The sequence below is a fragment of the Numida meleagris genome, chromosome 26, assembly GCF_002078875.1.
Source record: "Numida meleagris isolate 19003 breed g44 Domestic line chromosome 26, NumMel1.0, whole genome shotgun sequence".
NCBI lineage: Eukaryota > Metazoa > Chordata > Aves > Galliformes > Numididae > Numida > Numida meleagris.
Window position 1 is genome coordinate 2,835,831 of NC_034434.1, and position 7,108 is coordinate 2,842,938.

Consider the following 7,108-nt stretch of genomic DNA (forward strand, 5'->3'; position numbering starts at 1 on the left):
GCATTTTAGGACTGGTCAGACCGAGATATAGATAAACACACGCGCAAATCCTAAAATCGAGTGGTATTTCTATCAGCAGACACGTCCACGTAAAACCGTGCCCTATGGAATTACGTCTCCGTGTGTTTGTATAGATACATTCACCACGCATAGCAAACGTCTAGAGAGATCTATAGGAACATCTCGATAGAATATCTCTGCCCTGAGCTCTAATCTCTCCCATCTCTCGCCCTCGCTTTGTCGTGGTGCTGAGCTCGCATCCCATCTCTGCCTCAACGCGTAAATCACAGCCCGCAACTCCCTAACTCCCGACACTCGCTACCACGAGTCACTTCGGCCGCGGACAACCCAACAGCATCAAAGATGGCAAATGTTGCAATTCTGCTGCCTAGGGGATCTCGCAAGGCTCGAGACAACCCCGGCTTCAAGTCGCTCTATTTGGCGAAACGCCGCTGCCATCCCCACGCCACGGCTCCGGCTTTTTGTTCGTAGCAAGTAAAGTTGGATCTTAAAACTTACCAAACTTAATCTCCCACTGTTTAGGTACTTCTTAAGTGATTTTGAGAGGGATGTGAAGTGGACTGTCAGATCCCAAACCATTTGCTCGCCTTCCCTTGATATTTTTTTTTTTTTTTTTTTTTTTTACCAATAGCAAACTATACCAAAAGTGGGTATGACATTTAGATGTCAAATGGATAGGGTTTTATCTAGAAGTTAGATCGTAAAAATCGCCCAGACCTCAGACAGATACCCCTCACTGGCTCTCAAAAGTCACGTGAGGTCCATAAAGTTAGTTTTATGGTTTTGGGGAGTTGACAATGTACAATATATTTCACATTCTCTAGAATGTTAAGTGACACTTTAACTGCTTGGTTTGGCTTGTAAGGGGCAGCAATGGGTGAGCACTTTTCCAGATGAGATAAACGCTGCAATTGCAGGGAACGTGTTTTGCGGGTCCAGTTTTCAGTCCAGAGAGCCAATAGACTGCAGTCCTGAAAGTAAGTTCTTCTGAAATATTATCTGCTCGAACTGTTTTAAAGGGTTTATATGGAAAAGAAAAGGAAAAAAAAAAAAAAAAGCCAAAAAGGCTGAGCGGGGAGGAAAGAGGGTCTGCCTCTCTTTCAGAGCTTTATTTCTCACTTTTTGAAGGTCCTAATTCTTATCCTCCCGAGAGCTGGAATTGCATTAGATTTCCATCACAGCTTCGAGGCCCGCCAGGAAACTTTGTGGAAGGGGGAGAAATAGAAAATCCGTAAAGATCCATTATCATTGCAGGGAGGACTCCCTCCTATCTTTGCCGGGGGACGTGCGTGTTTCAGACCAAGTTTGTTTTCGTCCTTCAAGGTGTTAAAAAGAAAAGAAAGAAAGAAAGAAAGAAAGGATCCTGCTCGTTTGTTGGCGGTGATTTGGTGTGTTTTGTAGCGCTGCAAATAGCCACGGATCGGGTCCATGCCTTTGCATTTCAATGAGCTGCGTTAGGTCTGTGCTCTTCAGGTTGTTACATTTGGATTAGAATTCTTTTCACCTGTTTGCCGAGGAAATTTGTGCACTTTTACTTTTTTTTTTTTTTTCTTTCGGCCTTTGTCGAGATCGGTTTCATTCCCCCCCCCATCCGAACTTTCCTTTCTTTCTTTCTCTTTTTTTTTTCCCCTTTGAGTTTCTTTCTTTCTTTTTCTTTTTCTTTTTTTTCTTTTTTTTTTCTTTTTCTTTCCCCCCCCCCCCCAATAATATCAAAGTATATTTCCGTAGTTCGTTTCTACCATATGGAGACACTGAATGACCTCTGTTATGTCTCCAGCCTGGCTCCAAGTGCTACAAAAAAATAATCAGAGAGGCTGCAGTTTGCATACAGACCCTGCAAGCGTTATGGAACCCACCTATATGTCACAGCTTTGCTGCTCTCTCTCTCTCAGAGTGACACCGCTCTGGAAAAGACAGGCAGCGGGTTTTTTTTTTCCTTCCCTTTGGAATAATAAACAAGTTAACGGGGAAGGGCAGGGGAGCAGAGGCTGCCACGGCTCTGGGTTGGGTGGAGGAGGCACCGGGCAGCCCCCAGCTCCGCGGGTGGGGACGCTCAGGTGGCCCCGGGGGCTCCGCGGCCGCGCTGATTGAGAGCAGCGCAGGAAACCTGGGGGTGGGTTTCAAGGAGAACATCTGCGGGAGAGGTGAGGGGACGCTTGGGCAGCACCTGAACCAACTCACGTCCATCCCCACCTCCTCGTTCCTTTCAAAACAATAGGGAAAAAAAAAAGTTCAAAGCGGAGGTACCGGGCCGGAGGGGTTGGGGGGTTGGGAGGGGGGGGGGGAAGTTCCAGAATTTGGAGCAGTCACAAGCTTATTTTTTTTCCTCCTTAGTGGGGATTTTCACGGTGAGACAACATTTGGTGGACACATGTCCGTCTCTTTTACACAAAGCAGAATGTCCCCCCTTTTGCACACTTTGGAGATTGCTTTTCCTTCCTCGGGCTGTTTTTCCTGTCCTGCTCCATGTGTCTCCTAATATCTTTGCGATCATCATTTGAACTCCTGGCTTGTCCCCTGGCCAGTCAGGGGGTGGCCGGTGCAGCCCTGAAAACCTCTGCTCTGCAACGTGTAAACACAAATGCCAAAGCTGCAAATTCAAGGAAAGGGGAAAGGGGATGCCCTGAACCTTTCTGGTTCAGCAGATCGGTTTTGTTCTGAGCGGCCTCTCCTTACCGTCTGTGCAAGCTGGATCCCTGCTTTTCGGTTGATAATCAAGGTGTTTTTTTTTTTTTTTTTTTTTATGGGATCCTAAAGGCATTTCAATGGAATAGCCTTTAGTGTGAATTTAGCCACACTGACTGAGTGGGCAGTGTGAGAGGAGCTCAGGGCTGTGGTGAGAGGTGTGCATCGTCCTGGGATTAGAGCAAGTGATGGGCCTGGTTGTTCTTCACCCTTCTGGTCTGTACTGGTGACTAGTAAGGATTTTGTCTGATTCTGGGGATGGTTAGTGATTTAGGCAAGAAAAGTGACATCCCTCCTCCTAAATATACATCTGGAAAGGTAACAGTACAATCAATGCATGTATGTACCCCCCAACACCATGTTTCCAACATCCATCCATCCATCCATGTACCCGTGTGTCTGTCCGTCCATCCACCTCTCCCTTATCCCTCATTAAGTCAAATCCCACCCAAAAGTATTTGTCTCTTCTATAGTCACAAGCAAACTTTCTTTCCAAATCCAGTCTGATGGTGCTAGGGACAAGGTTTTGATCTCAAGCCCCACCACTTCTAATCACTTGGTGTAAGCAGCTTGTCATATCAAGGGGAAAAGATAACAGACCGAGGTAGCCAGAGCAAAAGGAGTCTGAAATGCTGTTTAGCTACAGGGCATGGCAGCAAGGAGGAGATGCCTGTGTGGGCCACAGCAGGTAATACTAGCAGCAATCCTTTGCCATCCCTTTATTATTTTAGCACAGGGATGGCACGGAATCTGTCACAGCAAAGGAGCAGTGCTGGGGCTGTGCTGCTGGCACAACAGTATCACCCCCCTCTCCTTCCCATCTCTCACTTGAAACCCCACGCTCTGTTCACGAGCTCTACTTTCTACCTGAATCGTGGACCACGATTTCTCGTTTGTTTTGTTCTCCTGGCTTTTTCACAAGCCGGGTTGGGGAGGGGGGGGGGAGTTTTCTCCCCCTATATGGTGTTAACCTCCAGCTTCCTGTGAGGCACAGGGAGGAATAATTGGCTCCCATTTTACAGCCTGGGAAGGAGCACAGGCTCAGCACAGGCTTCCCCCCACCCTTTAAAGAAAAAAAAAATCTCCCTGTTGTTGATGAAAAGGAAGTATAAGGAGGATAAACAGGAAAACGGAGCTCTGACCGTGCAGGTAGGTGGGGATTTTCCTTTGCATTTTTCATCGTTTCTCTCATTTTAATGGCATACATCAGACATGGGACAATCACTCCTTCTGTAGCTGCAGAAGACAGAATAAATGCAGAATGCTTTAATACAGGGTCTGTGAGCAGGGAGAATCTCTTGTACACGGTTACAATCGACTCTGGTTTTGCAGACCTGCAGTTGCGCAGATCTTGGTGCCATTATTCTGGGTGCACATGGGGAAAAGCTGTAATTCAAGGCCTCTCAAAACTGAGTCTGGAGGTGGCTGAGCGTCTGCTGGCTTCAAATGTGCAAAGTCTACCAAAGCCTTGAGCATCCTCCCCACGAGCTCAGCCATTCCACTGCAGTTTGGGCGTCTCTGGCTTGTTACAAACGGGCACAACCAAGTCCACGTTTACCTTTCTTTTTTTTTTTTCTTTTTTTTTCTTTTTTTTTCTCTTTCTGCCCTCTCCCTTTACCCTCTCCCCACCCCTGAAGGTTTCCTTTCATTTAGTGAATAGCGTCTGAGCTCTGAGCTTCCCTGATTCTTTGGGTTTTGGGGGCGGGGGGGAGCATACCCCAAAGCAGTTGTTTCTCACCCAAGAGCCAGCACAGGCTTCACAGATTGAAAGAGACACGCTGAACATCTGTATTAATTACAGAGCTCTTTCACGTTGACTTTTGGGGCATGCACGGGCTGTGCTGGGTCCCCAGGGTCCTGTGCCAAGATGGGACCCCAACACCCAGGCTGCTGCTGAAGGGTGGTGATAGTCAGGAGTGAAAAAAGGTGAAATTTCACCCAAAAATACCCATTTGGTTCCCAGACTCATTCAGCAATAAATGGGAGAAAATGTGTCCGTGAGTAGACACAGAGGTTTGGGGAGTGCTTCAGTGCAAAGCAGCTTAATATTGCAATGCCATTGTCAGGCCATCTTGAATGTCATGGTTTATTTATTTTTATTATTATTATTATTATTATTTTTTGCAAATATAGATACTTTTTGAAGCCTTCCTTTCTTTCAGAGCTCCTTTGCATTCTGGGGGTGGTGTAACACTAAATAAAAGTGACTTCCACCCAGGTTCAAAAAACTGCACCATGGAGCCAAAGGGGGTCGAGATAAAACCAAAATCATAACAAAGGAATCCCACCAAAAAAAAAAAAACAACCCAAAAATCAAAGTTCGCCAAGGGAACTGAGTTACAGATGTGTGTGATGTCTTATTTTATTCAACAAAAAGTGATTAAAATCTGTTAAAGGATTTAATTAAGAGAACTAAATGAAAAGGAAGGGGCACAAATGAGTTGGAAGGAAAAAAAAAAAAAGCGGAGCTATTCTAAACGATTAAATCGCCATTTTAACAGTATAATGGGGTTTGCATACTGAAAGGAGAAATCAGAGCTCATATCTCATCAATAATTCATAGGCAAGAGGGATCATTCCGAGGTCAGCAGACTTGTACAGCCCCGGATCCTCTCTCGGAGGAGAGGGTGAGCATCGTATCACCGCGCCCGGCCCCCGGGGGCTGCTGGGGCACCTTTTTAAGGAAAACATGAGCTGCAGGGCCGCTCTTTTTCTCTCTTTCTTTCTCTTTCTCTCTTCTTTCTCTATCTCTTTCCCCCCCCTTTTTCTCTCTCTTTTTTTTCTCTCTTCCTCCTTTTCTTTTCCTTTTTTTTTCTTTCTTTCCTTTCTCTCTCCCTTCCTTCCTCTCTTCCCCCATCTCGATTTCCCAAACCCCAGTGTCGGTGTGGGGATGCTTCGCAATAAGAGAGGGGGGAGGGCAGGAGAAGCTCTGGTTGTGGTTCACATTGCTCCAAAAAAGACACAACTACAACGTGGTGATTAGGCTTCACAGAAACCAAAGGGAACTCTCCTTTTTTCCCCCATTTCTTCCCATTTTTTTTCTTCCATCCTTTCCTTTTGGCCACGGGGATGATGGAGGTTGGGAGGCTGTGGGTCCCTATCTGCCTTGGTGGGGATGCGCTGGTGGCAGGATGGAGAAATTGAGCAGCTCAGCCTCTAATTCTTTTATTTCACTCTGTTTAAGGGAAGAATCCGATTATTCACCTATTTATTTTCAACAGCCCCTTAAAACTACCCCAGCCTGCACCCACCGCAACCTCCCCAAGCAGGGAAAGCTTTCAGGGGAAGCCATCCCCTTCCCTCCAGGTCTGCTCCCCAAGTCCCTTTCCCTCCCCCACAGCTGAATTTCATCTGAGAAATTGCTCTTTCCTTCCCCCAGCCCCAACCTCTTCTTCTTCTTCTTTTTTATTACACGTCCGACCCGAAGGGAACAAGCTGACGGGATTATTTTAAATCCTCTTGATCAAGGTCTTTCCACAATTAGGGAACTCGAAAAGGACTTTTGTGGGGTTTGGCTCCTCCTCTGGGAGTCTCTTTCCACTCTTGGAATGGATTTAAGAATGACATTTTCTTTCAGGCCGTGGCTTTTTCAGTGTTTGAGCTGACTTTCCCCCATATTTTCTGTCCTAATGTAAAATAAATGATATTTGGAAGGAGGTTGATAACCTAACTCGAAAGGTGTCCACCCTGCGTAGTTTTTCCGTGTTCTGTTACCCTAAATAGCTTTAAAAAGAAACTATTTTGACAGCGAGCGTTGAAAGAATAAGACTAGTTCGAGGGTTTTTTCCCTTTGATTTATCTCTTTTTAACATGTGCATGTGTGTGTATGTATATATATATATACATACATATATACCCTTCAAGTCAAAACAAATTACTGCATTAGGATTCTGGAAAGGGACGTTTGCTTGGTGGCAAATCGGGGATGTGTTTATGCAGGGAGGCTCCGTGAGAGCCCGGGTGGGGGATCGGGGCCCTGGGGAGAGGAGCGGGGGGAAAAGGGACCCGGCCGGGAGGGTTGGGAGCGAGCGTCTCGCCTGTAACGTCCCCAAGCAGCCAGCAGAGCTCGCTTCAGACCAAGTTCACTGCCAGGAGGGCCGGGGCCGGAGCGGGGCTCGCTCGGCGCCACCGGGCCGGGTCGGGTTGGGCCGGGAGGGGAGCGGTGCCCCGGGGCCTCCCGCCGCGCTCCGGCTCCGCTTGGGCGGCCCCAGCGCTGCTCAGCACCGAGAGCTGCGGGCTCCAAAAATAGGCACTGCAGCACTCCGCTGTTTTTGCACCTAAAAAGGGAGGGGAAAAAAAAATGGGGGGAAAAAAAGGAGAAGAGAGAGAAAGAAAAAGAAAATGGAGGGATAAAAAGAAAAAGGGGAAGGGAGGAGAGGAGAGGAGAGGAGAGGAGAGGAGA

General features: G+C 47.1%; 2 long non-coding RNA genes across 2 annotated transcripts in view; one reads left to right on the top strand and one right to left on the bottom strand.

Moving 5' to 3' along the window:
• LOC110388605 overlaps positions 1-648 on the bottom strand; it is a 15,013-nt gene extending 14,365 nt beyond the window's left edge. The window contains exon 1 of the long non-coding RNA XR_002432927.1: positions 520-648. This is a non-coding gene — a long non-coding RNA (uncharacterized LOC110388605). The remainder of the gene's footprint in view (positions 1-519) is intronic.
• The window catches only part of LOC110388611, a 30,795-nt gene continuing 24,430 nt past the window's right edge, over positions 744-7,108 (top strand). Inside the window, exon 1 of the long non-coding RNA XR_002432931.1 lies at positions 744-998. This is a non-coding gene — a long non-coding RNA (uncharacterized LOC110388611). The remainder of the gene's footprint in view (positions 999-7,108) is intronic.